The 17,645-nt window shown below is 38.4% G+C and overlaps 1 protein-coding gene across 6 annotated transcripts in view; it reads left to right on the top strand.

Annotated features, from left to right (window-relative positions):
* Window positions 1-1,515: 1,515 nt before the first annotated feature.
* The window catches only part of LOC107085506 (testis-expressed sequence 2 protein-like), a 41,557-nt gene continuing 25,427 nt past the window's right edge, over window positions 1,516-17,645 (top strand). For 5 of the 6 annotated variants that reach the window (XM_015375855.1, XM_015375854.1, XM_015375852.1 and 2 more), the window contains exons 1-2: window positions 1,516-1,671; window positions 2,893-2,984. The gene's annotated coding sequence lies outside the window, so the exon portion shown is untranslated. The remainder of the gene's footprint in view (window positions 1,672-2,892; window positions 2,985-17,645) is intronic. The other variant, XM_015375849.1, reaches the window with a different exon arrangement.

Raw genomic sequence — 17,645 nt, 5'->3', positions numbered from 1 at the left:
AATCTACACTGTTCCAGGAAAATGAACGAGCAAAACATCCATAATTTCTAGATAAAGACAAACTATACCTTCCCACAGCTTTTGCTAACAAATTGATGAATATATTCAAATACCCGTGCTTTCTAGATAGAAGGTATAGTGGATAAAATTCTTTCAGGTTTGAGTTTTGGGCAAACATCTTTTCCATTGACATTACTTACCTACTTTTATCAGTAATCATTCTGCATAAAATTGATATTTACAAGAATTAATATATCTGCATTAATTGATAATTGAATAAGTTTTTATGAAAATAGTTATTTACCATAGAGAGCATTCTGACCAGCTGTCTTACTCTGTGGTATGGAGGCTGCTGCGTCTCAGACTGGAAGAAAGTGAGGAGAGTGGTGAGAACAGCAGAGAAGATCATTGGGGCTCCTCTTCCCTCTATAAAAGACATTTCATCCCAGCGCTGCTTGTCCCGAGCCCGTGACATCATAAATGACCCCTCACACCCCCACCATGGACTGCTCTTCCTACTGCCCTCGGGGAAGAGACTTGGAAGCATCCAATGCAGGTCCAGCAGATTCCACAGTTTCTTCCCCACTGCCATTAGACTGCTGAATGTTTTGTAGAATGGGTTATTTTATTGTATTTTATTAATATATTTATTATATTTGATCATTTAGATCATTTAGTTTGAACTGTACATTTACAGTCATTTTTACAATTTTTCAAGGCTGCACTTTTGGAAAGATGCAATTGTCCAGTGAGCTGTTTTCAAACGAAATTTATTTTTGTTTTACACTTGTGTAAACAAAATGACAAATAAAATCTGTCTACAAGTCTAAAGTCTTATCTATAATTTCACTGAAGACTCCTAGATGACTTGCAGAGATACATCATTTATTCTTTACCCCATAAAACACAATATCTATTTCTGCTTGATTTCTGTATTCATCATCTTTAATTTTAGTATATTGATGTGCTTAATTACCCACAGTGTTTTTATTGTCAATTAATTGTTAAGATATGAAAAATTTTAATGTTTTGAATATTCCACTTGAGAGTATTACTGTTGCCACTATCTGAATTAGATGGAAACAATGGTAGGGGTGGCCATAGGGGTGGCCAATGATTGGCTAAGGGTGGCCATGGCCACCCCTGGCCCCCAATCTTGCTCCGCCCCTGTAAACATTGCCATAATAAAGGTTTCACTTTTAAAACTATTGACTTTTTTTTTTATTAATTTGCTATAGACTAAGTGACAAAGATGGACCTGTAGCCTAAATTCATCAAAAAAAGCTGTAATATTGCTTTCACCAGCGTAGGGTAACAGTAGACTTGACTTATTTGCATTTTACTGTTTACAACTCACATCTGCATCAGCGGCTTCAAGACCATTTAGTCGCTTTATCGAAAAATCGATCGTTCAGTCCTCACACAGCAGCACACACCATGGGACCAACTCTAGCTCGATTGCTTTGGTCTTGGAAAAAACTCCAACGTTTACTTCTTCAAGGAACTGAATCCCGTCACAGGCTTGTCAACAGGCACAGCGACAAAACGAGGCGTGAACAATACTTAGTACGTGGAGCTGAGAAGCATTTCTAAACACTTTAGCATCCGAATCTGGGAGTTCGTTTGGGATTTTGTTCGGAAACATCCAGGCCACAATGAAGAGCTTTATCGGTGAGTGTTGCCTTTATGTTCCTTTTTAAAGCGTGGGAGAATTTGTGAGTTTGTATCGGCCAGATGAGCGCTTTAAAAACCAGCATGGGAGCTAAATCGACATTTTTAAAATTTACATCAGTGCTTTATAGGCTTAGTTGTAGTCAGGTTTAACTAATGATGGCTAAAAGTTGTATGACTTTTCATATTTTGTTTTGGGCTTGATTTCACAGCTGCTTCTTAACACCAGCTAGTTTGATGAGTTGCTTTTCTCAAAGCCGGAAAAAGTATGTTTAAAGTACAAAAGGTATTAGTCCAGTTTATCCTCTCTCTGTTTTAACCACGGGGAAAAAAGCTTTTTATTTGCCATATGGATTCTTGGTGGTCCACAATGCTGGAAATGAAAGAGCAAGAAACTACCTCCAGTCTTTGAATCTATCTATATTCAAAGTATTTTAGGAATCAAATGAAAGCAACATTGATTATTCTTTTAGATTTTTTTATTTGCCTAAAGTTATTTTAATATACAGTGCTTCAACTATGTCTATTGGTTACCAGGGATTTTTTTTTAAGATTCCCACAGAAATGCTGTATATCAACCTGTTTTTTCTTTTGAATATTTGTATAAACATCAAATTCATCTCCAAGGAATTAAAATTCAATTCAGTTTATTTATATGGTGCCAATTCACGACAAATGTCATCTCAAGGCACTTTACAGTTCACCAGATCATACAGTCAAATTGATTAAAAGTTTTCTATTTAAGGAAAACCAGTTGATTGCATCAACTCATTGACTCAGATGCTACACTAAGCATGCTTGTAGCGACAGTGGAGAGGAAAAACTCCCTTTTAACAGGAAGAAACCTCCATTAGAACCAGGTTCAGTGTCAGCAGCCATCTGCCGAGGCCGACTGGGGTTCAAGGAGACGGAAGCAGAGATACAAAAGCAACTGTAAAAAAGCGTCCCCATCCAGGAAACACACAGTCAGGCAGACAAGGATAAAGACAGCACATCTTAACAAGTTGCAGATGTGTTGTATTAACAAACTGGAGTTTGAATAGCAGTAAATATCGAAATAAAGGAAAAAGGGCAACCTATCGCTGAATTGCAATTGCATCAACGCAGCCAATGTTTTCCAAAAGTTCAACTAAATGAATGCGTGACTAAGGGAGATTTTAGTTTTATCTTGCAGTTTTTATTATGATATACTTTTTTTGTATTTCAAAATGTGTTTCTCAGAAGCCCTATGAGCTCTGCGGACATAAGAAACTTGACTCTTCTGTAAGCAGATGAAAGTCCCAGGCTGGATTGAATGGCCTGCAGTATCCAAGGTAAGCACTTAGCCAGTACATTTGAACTCATTATTGATCGGTTTCCTGTGCTGCAAATGACCTGAGAGGGGGCAAAGTCTATGTAGAGAGAGAAAAGATAAGGGGAGGGATAATGGGAAGGAGGAACACAACTCTGAATAGTGAGTATGTAGAGGGGTAACGTTAAAACTTGGATGTTAATTCTGCCAATAATGAAATCAAGTCTTATGCCATATATGGGATCAAGTAACAGAGTTGTTTTTCATTAGAATATAGAAGCAGTCTGAAAATTTCAAGGGTTAATATGCTTTTAATGATTTTATTATTTATTTGATCTTTTTTTCACTCTTTGAGTTTTCTACATTTTATATGGAACACACAAACTTAATGTGATGTATTGTTACTTTATTTTATTACAATAGAGCAGTGTTAAGTTGTGCTATTCTAAAAAGATCATGAATAGTTTATAACGGGAAAATCTGAGAAGGATAGCATGCATGTTTATTTATCCCCTTATACTATGATGCCATTAATTAAATGAAACAACTGTAAGGATATGGTTGTCCAACTAATCTAAAAGACCTTTTAAGCAGGGAATATACTAGAAAAGCAACCAAGAGGCCCAATAGTTCCCCTCTATTGTATTAATAGCTTCTACTTTTTCTTTGCCTGTCACATAAAAAAACTGGTGTTTACTAGTTGACAGGTCTTGATGTTAACATTTTAACTGCTGACACCAAAACATATTACCTTTTGGATTTATTATGTCTGAGGTATAAAAAAAGCTTCAAGTTTCTTAATAAGCACTAATTCCTTTTTTGCCTGTGAATATAAAACAGAGTTTATATCCTATGCACCAGAATGTGTTAAATAAACAAAAAAAAAGCAAAAAATAAATATGGCTTTCATTAGGTTTAGCTTATTAGATGACCATTTTCCCTCTCAATTTCTTGGTGTTTGTTTTCCAAACTCTCCACTATATCACTATTTGCCACAGCACAAAAAGTTAAGCTAACAACACTGAGAGTAAGTGGAAGGTCAGGCGCAGCTCTTTCATTACACAGTAAATCCTTGACTTTTTAGACATATCGGTCACACGGTGATGATGATGATAAGGCGATACGGGTTTTACTGGAACAGGTCATGAAGGGAACTAATAGAAAAGACTAGAGTTTCATGCTTTGCCTTTATTAAACCATACATATTGGACAAATGAGTTACTTTTTGGCATAGTAGCAGTTTTATCTCACACAGGGCCTAATTACAATAAAGAAAGATAAAATCCATACACTGGTTATTGTTATGTCAGAAGCTGCATAAATGAAAAATAGACGGTCAGTTAGGCAAGCTCCTCTTTTATGAAGGGAGGGAATTAAAGTTAAAAGGCAGATAATGGTGTCCAAAGAGAAGCGGAGAGGATTTTATCCTGTGTAAATGACATTCAGAGGAGCAGCAGGTCCAGTGCAGAGAGATATCCCACTCTGACTTGTCATATCAGCTCTGTCTACAGCCTATCGAAATCATTTGTAGGGGGATCTTCATTTCCTGCCTCCGATTTGGTTTCAGAAATAGAAAATGACCTGAATTAGGAAACAGATTTGTTGCCAGATCCTGTAAATTTTGAATACCTAAATCTTAAAAACAGAAATGACTCTTGAGACGGTTCAGTGCCAGGAGTCTAGGCTAGCCTTGATCTTATAAAATAATATTTTAACTAGAGTATGGTTCAGATTTCAGCTTTAATTCATAAAATGCGACTCATTCTTGTCCGTGTTGCAGCAGAACTAGTGCTCTTATGGACAGGTCAGCTTTTTATAACTTTCTAAACTAACCTATTGCCAGTTCATATGTAGAAAAAATAAAATAAAATTGTCTTTTTGTTGTCGCAGGGATGTTAAGTGAATGGTAATATTTCTGCTGTGAGCAGCAAATCAAGCTGCCTTCTCACTTGGCCAGCTCTGTCCTTCCTCCATAAATCAGCTGTGCAACCTATCCTCCACTACGAGCCATCTACCATATTTCAAAGATGATCGGAGGCCATCTTTAATAAACTCCACTATAATTGTGCTCTTGAAGTCCAAAATTAAAATGCTGCAAAACTGCACATCAGTTTATGGATGATGCATTAAACCTCCCACTTCTTCTCAGGCCTCACCGTTTCTTTGCACAGCAATCGCAGCTTCGTTTACATAGACATAAGTAATCAGATTGAAGGCCTGATCAGATCAAAAATGTTTCATGTAAACATGTCAGACTAATGATTCTAATCAGAATAAGTCTGAACGGAAGGAAATTTCATTCTGATTGAGAGAGGTGTTGTTTTTTTCGGATCACCATTCTGATTGGTATCCATTTGGATCTTTGGAGTAAAACAATCTCCTCTGTGCATGTGTGCAACATCGGCTTGATGTTTTTGTCTTTACTAACCTTCATTCACTGGCTCCTGGTCCTCCTTGGTTGAGGAGGTGGCTCTAAATGCAATGTGTTGATGAGCATGCCATCCTGCCCTCTACCCCTGTAGCGAAGGAGCGTTAGCATAAGGTACCACTGACCCCTTAACCAAAATGGCCACCAACAACAAGTTTGATGCAGCAAAGATCCATAGTTGGAAAAAGTCAATCAACAGACATCAACATTCAACTTGTTCAAGTTTGCCTACTGACTGAACCGCTCCACTGAAGACGACATCTCCTCTGCTCTTCACCTGAGCCTGGCACGTCCGGAAGAGAAGAACCCCCACGTGCGGATGCTGTTCCTGGACTTCAGCTCAGCTTTCAACACCATCATCCCAGCATCTGATTGGAAAATTAGAACACTTAGGCTTCCATACACCCCTTTGAAATTGGCTGTTAGACTTCCTCACAAACAGATCTCAGTCCGGGATGGATGGTACACCTCTGATGTCATCACCCTAAGCACAGGCTCCCCTCAGGGCTGCGTCCTGAGCCCCCTGTTGTTCACCCTTGTGTAGAGGTGGTCAGCAGCACCAAATTCCTGGAGTTGCACATCATAGACAACCTCACCTGGACTGTATACGCCACCTCACTGATCAAAAGGGCACAGAAGTTATTGTACTTCTTGCGGAGGATAAGGAGAGCCCATATGCCCCCACTAGGGATGGGACGATTTATGAAAACCGTCCGAACCGTTCGGTTCGACTGTCTCGGTTCGGTTCGCGTGTGTTTCGTTCGGTTCATGCGCTGCTCCTTTTTCTCATAGGCGAAGCTATTACACTCCAGAGCAGAAGGTGGCGCTACTGCGACCAAAGCCAACCACCAGTAGTAAACAAGAAGAAGAAGAAGCGAAGCAGCTTAGCCGGGTGTAGCAGGGAAAAAATCAGTTGTTGTGGAGAATTGTGTCGGAATGGCGAGTGGGAAAGAACAGGAGTTGGAAGACGCGCCAGCAGCACTTTATAGGTCTGCTGTATGGGAGCGCTTTGCATTTAGAGTGACCTACGATGACAGCGGAAAGAAAGTTGGGGATAAAAGTGCAACAGTGTGCAAGCATTGTGCAACACGTTTTGTTTACGCTAACAGCAACATGACCAACATGTCATGCTAACCCCTAAAGCCCTCATACTCCGTCAGCAACCCCCGTTCCGCCCCGCTGCGCTCCAGACCGGCTGCTCAAAGCAAAGCCTACAGCCCCCACTGTGGCTGCCGTCCACTCCCCTCTGAGTTCCTTGGAGATGGTAGAGAGCATGCGCGAGATGATTAAATTCAAAGCAGCAAAACATACGGAAATGATCCAGGGTTTCCGCGGATCATTTAAAATAATTACAATCCATTATTTTTTGTGGTTTTGTTTTAATTAATTCCATAAATTTATATGGGATTTCGGTGTATCAATCAACATATACCGAACCAAACCGAAAACTGTGACCAGAAACCGTGAATCAAACCGAACCGTGGATTTTGTGAACCGTTCCACCCCTAGCCCCCACCCATCCTCACCACCTTCTACAAAAGCACCATAGAACGCATTCTGACCAGCTGTCTCACTGTGTGGTGTGGAGGCTGCAGACTGGAAGAAAGTGAAAAGAGCGGTGAGAACAGCAGTACGGATCATTGGGGCTCATCTTCCCTCCATAAAAGACATTTCATTCCAGCGCTTCATGTCCTGAGCCCATCACACCCCCACTATAGACGTTTCCCTGCTGCCCTCTGGGAAGAGGCTTAGCAGCATTTGATGCAGGTCCAGCAGATTCTGAAACTGTTTCTCTCCACTTCCATCTGACAGCTGAACTGCTGAGAAAACTCTTTAATCATGTCACTGACACCACATCACACTGATTACACCAAACCAAAATTCTGCATATTTGCACCATACATATTTAATGCTCTGAACTTCCATATCAGTGCGTTTTTTGCACAATGTTTTTTTTCTCCCACACTGTTTACATTTGATCACTGCTTCACTTTATGGAATGGAAATGTTCTAAAAGCTGTACAAAAGGAAATTTCTTTTTGTATACACTGTGTGTATACAAAATGACAATAAATGTCGTCTAAGAATGAAGAACCACAGAAAAAGAATTGTAAGACGCAGGAGCAAAGAGTAGCTAAAGTTGAGGATGAGCGGGCAAATACGGTTTGTTTACAAAACATGCAACTTCGTCTTCTATTAAAGCATTTCCAGAAAACTTAACAGTTATGCACATGTTCAGATGATTTAAACTGATCAAACGCTTGATACATGTTTACACACATCATGATTGGATCCTTTTATTTAGTGTCCATGATAACAGAGATTTAGAACTCCTGATCAACCCAGATTTAGATCAGATCGGAGAAATTCTACACATCTTAAACGTAGCTAATGTACGGAAGAGGATTAGGGCCACTGGGGAAAAAAAAAGTTAACTGATTTTTAAATTTTATTTCAGTTTAACATGGGGAAAAAAGTCAGAATTCTGAGATTAAAGTCAGAATTCTGACTTTTTTCTCAGAATTCTGAATTTTTTCTCAGAATTCTGACTTTTTTTATTGTCAGAATTCAGTCAGAATTCTGACTTTTTTCCCACACTATACTGAAATAAAATTAAAAAATCTGTTAACTTTTTTTTTTCAGTGGCCTAATCCTCTTCTGTACTAATGACTGTTCAGAACATCACAGCCAAATTTTGGCTGTTACTGCGTTACTGCACAAGATCTTCTGTTTAATCCACTTGAGGAGAAGATGGTTTCTTGTTTTTTTTTTTAGCTGAGAATGTTTTTCTCTCTTTAATCTGTTTTTCACCCTTGATCTAAATTTACAAAACTGGAACATTATTTTCTTGTCATGTGCTAACTCTGACTTCTGGCTACTTACCCTTTTCATGGTTTTCAGCCTTCTGACCTTTTGCTCATTTTGACTGAATGCAACAAATTCCAGCTTCTAACAGCATGCGACTTTATAGATTATGCTTATCATTAGAGTGTTTTTTGTTTAGTTTTTTCTTCTAAGAGCCTTTTGTAATTATTTTACACACTGTCCACGTGTTTAGCAAGGCTCGATTGGCCCATTAAGTGTTCCTAGATATACAGCAGCATGGGAAAACCCTAAGTTGTGTATATTGACTAAGAAGCGTTTCGAATACACTAAAAAACCTCCCAATAATTCCAGCCCGTAAGGCCTACCACTTATCACATGAATGCAGTCTGCCTTAGTATCAGAGAAACTTCCCGAGGTTTTTTAGACCTGCAGTCTTTGCTTTAATGCACACAGAGGTGTGTTTGTATTCCTTGAAAAGACTTATTCTGTCAATAATTGTGGCGTTTGTCTTTATTGTTCTGTTGGTACACAGGTGCTGCTAAAACAGCTTCCTAAAATACTGATACTCCCTGTTGGGATTTTCACAAATGTATGACGTTTTCCTTTGATAGACCAACACCAAGTGACTCATCATTTTGACAGAAAATAATATATTTTCAAATTTTTTATACAATTAAAAAAAAAATCTCTGGTTTGGTATAATCTTTATTCTACTCTTGTGAGTTAATATTTTTGACTGCAATCACAGCTGCAAGCCTCTAGTGCTATGCCTCTATTACGGCTGCAACTAACGACTGTTTTGCAAATCTGTTAGTCTGTTGATCATTTTTGATTGATCAATTAATAGTCAGATAGCCAAAGGTACCTTAATGAAGACTTATCATGAAGTCAAACCAGCTGAAACTCAGTTTTTCACTTGAGTTCTCGATGGAGCATATTGATGGACGAAAAATATTTTTTATCTTAAATGCAAAAAGGTTTACATATTTTTTCATAATCTTGGTTTAATTATTGCTCTAAGTGGGTTGCTCTGTCAGTTAAAGCCATGTTTAAGACTCTCTACACTCCAGTTGATGATTAATCAATTACTAAAATGGTTGACAATTATTTCAGAATCCCGATGCTTCAGCCCTAGCCTCTATCATTTTCACATGTCCTAAGAGCAGCAACCTTGCTTTGTTTGAAGAACATATTTTGTCTCATGTTGTGGGTTGTTGTCCTGCTAGAAGATGAACTTCAGTCGTCATCGGCTTCTGACTTTGTTTCTCTCTGGACTCATTTGATTTCCCATCCATGCTGCCCAGCCTCTACAGCCGCGCTGAAGAACAGCTTAATTCTGCCACCACTGAGCTTAGCTGTGGGGATGGTGAGTTGAGGTTGCTGTGCCGTGTTCATTTCTCAAAACAGGTGTTTATTTTGGGTTTTTTCTTGAAAAACACATATTCCTCATGTTTGCTGTGTTGGCCATGGCTTTTTGAGCTAGTTTTCTCCCAGTGCAATGCTTCATTCCATTCACTTCCTTCTTGTGCCTGCCACAGTATGATGTTATCACTGGTGTGTTTAGGTTGTCATTGCCTCATTCCACATATTTGCTCTCTTTGCCATAAACGGTAAGCAGTTGTCTTTATTGGTGTCGCAGTCCTTAGGTCTCACCATAATGTTTTTCTAAAGGCCAAATTGATGATGTGCTTGGATATACCAACTCCTCCATTGCTCTCTTTGCTCCGTTAAATACTGCTGAACTATCCCAGTCTGGAGACAAAGCACACTTGGTCATTATTAGGTAAAGAATTGAACAACTTAAAGATGTTCATTTTCTATTATATTTTCTTATAACCTAATCCTGTTTTATAGTTATACACAACTTTATGCCTGACCTGTCTGCTGTTTTCCTTGGTGTTTGTAATGAGTTTTGTTCACTATCTTTTTCATACAACTAGGACTGCAACTAACAATTATTTTGCTAATCGATTAAACTGTAGATTATTTTTCCAAAACATTTCTTGTAGAAGATTTTTTACAGAATTAAACCAGGTAAAGCTAAAACTTTTCCACTTATAAGTACTCTATTTATGTTAAGTATCTTGATTTTTTTTTTGTGGTGCTCTGTTGGCTAAATTCATGCTTTACAGTCTCTACTCTTACTAAATTAGTTGATGATTATTTCAATAATAGATTAATCAAGATTAAAAATTAATTGTTTGCAATAACACCATCTTGATAAGGCTTGATGTAATAACGTAGTGGTGAAACAATTAATCACATTAATCATGATTAATTGATTATTGAAATAATCAACTAATTTAGTAAACGATTTATCGTTAACTGATTTATATAGAGACTCTAAAGGGCGAATTATACTTCTGCAACCGCACACATCAAATGTCGCATGCGTGTGGTCGCGAACCAGTTTTGCTGGTATGGTTCTGCAACGTCGGTCTGGAATTTTTAGGGAATAGGATGAGCCTATTCGAGAACTCACGAAAACTTCGGCAGATGGTCACGAGAACTTCTTTGGCGGCGCAGGCGGGAGTGTTAATTTTCAAAAAACATGTCTTAGGCATCGTACAAGTGGTTTTACTTCTGAACCTCCTTGATCAACCTTTCGTCGTGGTTATCCATTGTTGTTATTACTACTCGGTTTTTAAAAATGGCGTTGCCCGGCACTGAATCGAGAAGGACGACCACACAGACAGCCTGAAAGGCATACCAAGGATCAATCATAGCTGCTTTTTGTCTGCGCACTTTTGCTTGAGGTTTACGCGGGTTTGCGACGGTCCGACGTGTAGTCAGGATTTTTTGGAGAGAGAGACGGAGACAGATTTGACGGTTGCAGAGGCTATGCGTCACAAGTATAAATTGGCCTTAAAACATGCCTTTAGCTGACAGAGGAACACACTTAGAACAGCAATTGCAATCAAAATTGCAAGAAATATATATATATATATATATAAATAAACATTAGGCATTTACGATGAAAATTGTTTTGTCCATCAATATGCTCTATCCAGAACTCCTCAAATGTAAAAGTTTTAGTTTTGCCTTGTTTAATTTTGTAAGAACATCTTCTTTAAGGAACCTTTGACTATCTGATTATTAATTGATTAATCAACAGATCCACCGATTTCCTAAATAATCATTAGCTGCAGCCCTATAATGATGTAATAATCATAGTTAATATGTTGAATTATTGGACTGTTTCCTTATCAGGTGACTGCTAAAAACATCTAGATGCACAGGTTTTATTTAGGGCTATAGGATTAATCTTTTTCTTCCGCCTCAATATTGTCTAATTTGTTTGAAGTTTAAAGGGTATAAATACTTTTGCAAGTCAAATTGTAGATGGTAAGTTGACTGAATGGTTTTCTAATGTTACTTCACACTCAGTAGTCAGTGCATCTATTTTGACACGACCTTTTGTTTACCCTATAGTGACCTGGGACAGCGCTGATGTCATGGGCTGAACCAATAACAGATGTGCTGTGTATTTTCTTAATCTTTTGGAAATTGTGATGAACTGTTTGCTTGCAGCCTGTTTTAGCTGCTGCCCTCCTCCCCGTTGGTGAGCAGCAGCTCTAGCTTTTCATTCACAGTAATGATCCCTTGTTACCAACAGAAAGAGACAGCAGCAAGGTAGGAGGTGAGGACATGTGTAAATATAGTGTTTCTATTAATAAATCTTGGTGGATTCTGGCACGTAAAAGAGTGCAGGCAGGGACAGCCGAGATACTGATAGACAGGAAGAAAACTGAACATCACCTTAATATTGCAGTTTTAATGTGAGCCCTGAGGAATGTTGCATGCGTAACGCCCCGATGAGAAGCTCTTAACAACAATACAGTCTTTTTCTTTAAATACTCTTTGCCAACTTTATTTCTCAGCCAGTACTTTGCACTCTATTCAACCAAACTTCAAAAATATCCACAATGTTATTTGGTATTTTCCTTTTTTTTGTTTTTTGCATTAACAAATTTAAAATAGTTTTTTTTATTATTATTTTAAAATGCAGCTGTCCAGTCTGTATTTCTTTATTTTTGCTTGTATTGTTTTCACTTTGGAAACTGCTGCTTATTACTGAATGGCGTCCCAGTTGAGGCCCTTATGTGCTTACTGTTGTGTAACTGAGAGTGGCACAAATTGTGATTACTTCAAGGAGATTATAGCAGCGCTTTGCAGGTGTGGTGAATGTAACCAGAGACTGGAAGAAAAATCCTAGAGGAGCAACAACCCTGAATTTATTGTACCATTGCACGATGTTGTAAACTGCTGTAGTTTTCTTTAATTGTTTGAATTGTGAGAGACTGATGAATGCAGCATGTTGACATTAAACAAGGCTTGGGAACTATTTAGGGAAACAAAGAGTCTTTGTGGAAAAGAGGCAGGAAGTTGGGTCTCTGCTCTCCAGGGTTTGACCAAATGGGAGTTATTGGGCAGGTGATTTCCTTCTGGAGAACCATTCCCATTTTGGACAACGTGTAACTGATTAGGATTAATTGCAGTTTGCTTCGATTAAATTAATCAATGGCTTTAAATCAATGGCTGGAAAGATTCAAGCATCCTTTAAATGCTTTATTCAGTGTCTTTTCATATTGGAGGCTCTACAGATTCTCATATTACACAACCATTATATTCAATGCATTTAATTGGCCTTTATTTGATTAACAAACACAAATTTGGACTTTGCCAAATTGTTCAATCTCAGTTCAACTTAACATAACCAGCTGTAAGTGGAAGTTAATACTCGACTCATCTGGAGCTGCATTTCACATGTTATTAATAGTCTCTAGATAATTCTAAATGATAACCTTTTTCATTAAGTGAGGAAATGATGATTAACTCAATCAGATAAACACAAATTAAATTAAACTTTTGCCAAATAAACCAAAAAAAGCGCCATCACAGTCAGCGGTACTTCACACATAGCTATGCACATTTTAATTTTGCACTAAATCAGTAAATATTGTGAAGTTTAAGTTTAATGTTGTCTCCTCAAATGGTCTTAGAACGTACTCTTTGACTTAGACAAACTTTGTCATTTTGTAAACACAGAGTGTATACAGACTGAAATTCTGATATATACAGTTTTTTCAACAGTGAATGTGCAGCTTATAGCAGTGAAATTGATATTTCCATTTATAAAGTGCATGAGTTATCAAAACCTAAACCACGTAGTAGAGACATGGTGCAAAAGGCACTGATGTGGAAGGTTCGGAGCAGTGCAAAAATAAATAAATAGATAAATATTGTGCAAAATGCAATAGAACGTTGAATTCTATTTAAAGAGATTTGAAAATTTGCTGTGTAGTGCAAATATGTTTAAAGCCTGATGCAGAGTTTCAATTTGTGACATGATTAGAGTTTCAACAGTCTGATGGCAGTGGGGAAAAAGCTGTTGCAGAATCTGCTGGTCCTTCATCGAATGCTGCAAAGCCTCTTCCCAGAGGTCAGCGGGGAGAACAGTCCATGGTGGGGTTGTGAGGGGTCGCTGATGATTCGGGCTTGGGACACACAGCGCTGGAATGAAATGTCTTTTATGGAGGGGAGTGAAGCCCCAATGAGGCACTGCAGCCTCCACACCACACAGTGAGACAGCTGGTCAGAACGCTCTCTATTACCCCATTTTCACTACCCTTGACCGGTCCGAGCTCAGTAACTGAGATAACTTATGGTGTGTAAATGGAAAGCAAACTGAACTGAACCAAGCTAGACACAACCGAACAGAGATATCTGCAGACCAGTTCCAGAGGTGGGTTCGGCTCGGTTTTTCCCTGGCTCGGTTCTCTGATAACAAGAGCACATGAGCAGAACGCGTCATCACCGTCTGGCTGCACATCGCGATTCACACTCCATTCCAGTAGTTGGCGGTAATGCCCCTCCAGAAACAGAAGAAGAACAACAACTTCTTTTTCAGCTATAAACAACAATCAAAATCTTCTCCACGCAACATTTTAAATAATGGCATTTTAAATAATAACACCAAGGTACAGTAATAATAATCAAGCATAACTTTCTGAATGTGACGGGCGCCGCCATTTTGATTTGCTTGATTCCCTCCTTCTTCGTCTTCTTCTTCTTGTGTTTTATGGCAGTTGGCAAACAACATTTGGTGCATTACCGCCACCAACTGCTTGTTTTCCTCCTTTAATACTGGCAGTAATACCGCAGATCGTCACTAGGAAGGAGGAGACGAGGAACCGAGATAGCGTGATGTGTAAACGGTCGTCAGAACCGAGCTCGGCCTGGTTAACTGATCCGAGCTCGGACCGGTCTCGGCATGGATCGGTTTTTCAAGGGTAGTGTAAATGGGGCTTATGTTGCCTCTTTAGAAGGTCATGAGGATGGGTGGAGGCAGGTGGGCTCTCCTCATCTTCCGGAGGAAGTACTTTAATAGAACAACGGCAAAAGAAAAGAGAACTTTTAACTTAATACTCTGAACTCTGTGAGTGCTCCAATGAATGCTGGGACGGCCGTCAATCTTGAGAATGGAAAAGTCTGCTCTGATGCATGCTCGGTAAAGAGGGAGGGGTTAGAACAACATCCGGGGACTCCGTTCTCGGTCCTATGTTCTTGTGAATTGGAACAGTGTTCGTGCTGAGGCTGATGGTGTTTCATGAGCAGATGAGAACGCGCAAGTACACATATTGAGAAACGGCCATTGTCTACCAGAGTTCTTGTGTCCTTATCTCTTTCCATCTACTAAGTGTTATGAGTTACCCTATCCCTTTATAGGAAAAGTGCCAGCACCATTTTATGGAACAGGAATGTGGTTTTCATGGTAATTGGCAGAGCTAGTTTACCTCAACACAAAGTTTTGCATTTGTGGCTGGAACTCTCCATCTATCATATAAGAATCTAAATGAAAAGAAGGATGTTTTTTGATGGAACAAAAAATTTGAGAAATATTTCAAAGATTTTTAATACTTTGAAATAAAACTTAGATATGTTTAGAATAAAAGAAACAAAGGTTAAAAGTTCTACTTTAGTGTCTGAGTTTTACTCTATGAATTTTAGCCATTCATCCAGTGTTCTGTTTGATTCAGGCTTTTATACTTTTTCATTTGCATTTCATTTTCATTTATATTCTTGGGAAGTTGTGGCTGCTTTAGAGGTTTGTCTCGATTCAGGCATGTCAATTGTCATACATGAACCTACAAAATGATTCTGTTACAGGTGATTAGTTTAGCTTCCAAACAGGTTTTAGGTGTTTGTCTTTTTGTTGACAGTTAACAGTTTCTATTTTCCAGATGGCATGAAGCTATCAAGCATGTCAGTAGGAGAAGCCTGCCTGGAGTCTCTGTGACTGCAGCAGAGAGGCAGCTCTCAGAACAACGTCATTTTGTTTTCTCTGCAGGCTAAGTCATTCATGCAAAAAAAATGAGGGCTTGTTGATGTGTAAGCACATCAGCAAAGAGTTGATTATTAACACCAATAAATCTGGGTTGCTGCTCTGACATGTGCTGTAGTGCAACCTAAATGGGTTGATGTATTTTGTTCTTGTTGGGAATTTTTAAAAGAATAATAGTCTAAATGTGTTTAGTATGTGTAATGATTGTTTAATAAAAACAATCTTTTTAATTCCCTCTTCTCCTCTTTTTTTTTTTTTATATGAAGTGTTTTGTACTTCCTACTCTTGGTGAATCCTTTGTCACATGCTCCACACAAGCCATTGTGTTGTAATCCACAACTGCTGAGGTGTTGCAGGCGGTTGTTGAGAAACCTGGATATCTTGCTTGCTGTTTGTAAGCAAATGATAACCATCCAAAATCGAAGGCAAAGGTTTTTCTTGATTTTGATCTATTTAGAATACTTTATTGATTTGTTTTCTTAGTAGTTTAATAGTGTTGTTTGTTGTGTTTTCTCTCACAGTTTAGTGGAAGAAAAATGTATGATGCAGACAGTAGGCTATTCCTAGCCGGTTTTTAATTTTAAGTGTTCTTTTAGGTATATTTCAGGTGTTTGTTGAATTTTTATTTTACTTTTTTAGTTTTGGCTTAGGAAACTTTAAAGGGGCAATATGCTTCTTTATTACGGGGAGTAGTTTTGAAAGCAGCAAAGCAAAGAATGTTAATATGTCAGAGCCATCTCCCTAACCCTAATTTTATTCAACTTAGCCATGAACAAACTATATTTGTAGTTTTTAGCACTTCTAAGTTTCATTGAATACATGAATAAAAGCCAAGAATGATCTTTCATCAATTAACCTTAGGGGTAGAAAGTCACAGCCTCACAAATCAATTGGGACATTGGGGCCATGATTAGATTGAACTATTATTTTGAAGTGCCAAGTCATCAATTCATGTAGCACGCTGTTACCATTAACTGTCACATCCATGATAGTTGGCTCCCATTCTTCAGTGACTGGGTGAAACATGGCTTTGACATCTACAACCTTGTGGCTTTCTTACACCTCAATAGTTTGCAAAACACTGGATTCAAGCAGCTATGTCTCAGTTATACACTGAGCTGTGAGTGTCATTAAAGACTTGGTTGCTCTTGATGCCCATGCATCATGTTAGCACCACTGTGGTCATTTTGATAAAGGCACTGGTGACTTTTCTTTCCATCTCTTGGTAGAACTGTGGCACAGCTTTCTGAATGCAAAGCCTACAGGTACATGTAGATGCGCCCATCATCTCTAAAGGCCGTACCGGCTGTGTTGATGAAGCTAATAGACCTGCCTCTTTTTTTGCCCACTGGTAGTTGGCAGAGTCTGGTGAATCACTTTAATGTTTGTTGGTCTGCTGCAAGCGGCTGAATCTTCTCCTCGTCCTTTAACTCCTTGAAATGTGAGTCAGTGCATTTGTGGTGTTGCCAAAGTGCTTTATCCTTATTTTGCAAACAGTGCATCCTGCAAAGTTCATCCAAAGCTTGGTCTTCCTGGGCTTCCAGTAAAACACAGAAAGATTCCAGATCTTTGCTTTCAAAGAAGATGGTTAGTTTTGGGCTATTGGGTTATTATTTTGGGTTATAAGTCATTTTATATAAATTCTGCATCATGGTGAATGGGGATCTTTTGCCCCCATCCCTGGACCTAGTGATTTACAATCACAGATAGGTTGGTTAACCTCTAAATCAGTGTTCAGTACAGCAAATATTATAAGATTTTGTGATACTTTTAAAAATACAAATTGCTCGCTATTTCTAACAATACAAACTAGAGATCCAAAGGGTAAATGCATTCAGTGTACAGCATGTCAACAATCTGATATTGTATATTCATTGCTAATCAATCATGTCCTTACCTTTCCTAGCAAAACTAATCATACTTGGTTATTTTCAGATCACTTCTTCCTGTTATCTAAAGTTGTAAATAAAAGTATTTTATTAAAAAAAAGAAAAAAAAGTTACATCTTGTGTTTGCTGCAATTAAATTTCACCATAAGTGGTTGGCCTGAAATTTGATGTGTGTTTCTTATCTGATACAAGCTG

This window comes from Cyprinodon variegatus, unplaced genomic scaffold, assembly GCF_000732505.1.
Source record: "Cyprinodon variegatus isolate N-32 unplaced genomic scaffold, C_variegatus-1.0 Scaffold126, whole genome shotgun sequence".
Classification (NCBI taxonomy): domain Eukaryota; kingdom Metazoa; phylum Chordata; class Actinopteri; order Cyprinodontiformes; family Cyprinodontidae; genus Cyprinodon; species Cyprinodon variegatus.
The sequence above is the reverse complement of the archived record's forward strand: the minus strand, read 5'-3'. Positions and strand labels throughout refer to the sequence as shown.